Raw genomic sequence first — 815 nt, forward strand, 5'->3', positions numbered from 1 at the left:
CTGCGCAAGTCGTTGTGCGTCAGCCATAAATTTGATGGCGTCAGCCAATTATGTTCTCCTTCCCTACTCTTGTTCCCCCTACCTGCACCTTTCCCATCTCTGATTCCAAGTCTGATAGGAAGATTGAAAATAAGGAAATAAGGTGGGACTTAGCACACACCCCTGCCTGACGCCCTTCTCCGTCCAGAATTCCTTCGATACTGTTCCTCTCACCCTGACTACATTTGTCACCTCTTCGTATATTTCCTTTACTCTCTCTATTAGCCCAATCCTTACTCCTCTTCTTTCCATCGCTTCCCACAGCTTCTCTCTGTCCACGCTGTCAAAAGCCGCCTTTAAGTCCATGAAGAAAGCATACATTTTCCCTCCCTTTTTCCGTATTTCCCTCTCTACCACATGTTGCAGGATGGACCACGTTATCCATAGTTCCTCTCTTTTTTCGGAACTCTGCTTGTGTCTCACTTAGCGTTGATAGCCTATTTTTACCTCTTTCCCATTGTTCCTTTCCCTATTCGCGACTTGTATCAGCTCTTGCTGTACTTTTCTCTCCCTCTATGTTAAGTCATGGTCTATATATATTTTTGTTCCTCTCAGGTTCCCTTTCCTCTTCATGATTTCTACTTTTTTCTCCAACTGCTTATCCTTGCGATTAGCGTGTCTTTCTTCTCGTCGCCTACTCTCCTTACCCACTCGGTCTCGCACTGTACCCCTAACTCCTTCTCACAGAAGCTTTCGACCTTTTCCTTTGCATTTCTTTTCCTTTGTGGTCTTTAGGCCCCTTATTATAATATTATTTCTCCTCTGCCTTTTCTCTT

This window comes from Lasioglossum baleicum, chromosome 1, assembly GCF_051020765.1.
Source record: "Lasioglossum baleicum chromosome 1, iyLasBale1, whole genome shotgun sequence".
Taxonomy (NCBI): domain Eukaryota; kingdom Metazoa; phylum Arthropoda; class Insecta; order Hymenoptera; family Halictidae; genus Lasioglossum; species Lasioglossum baleicum.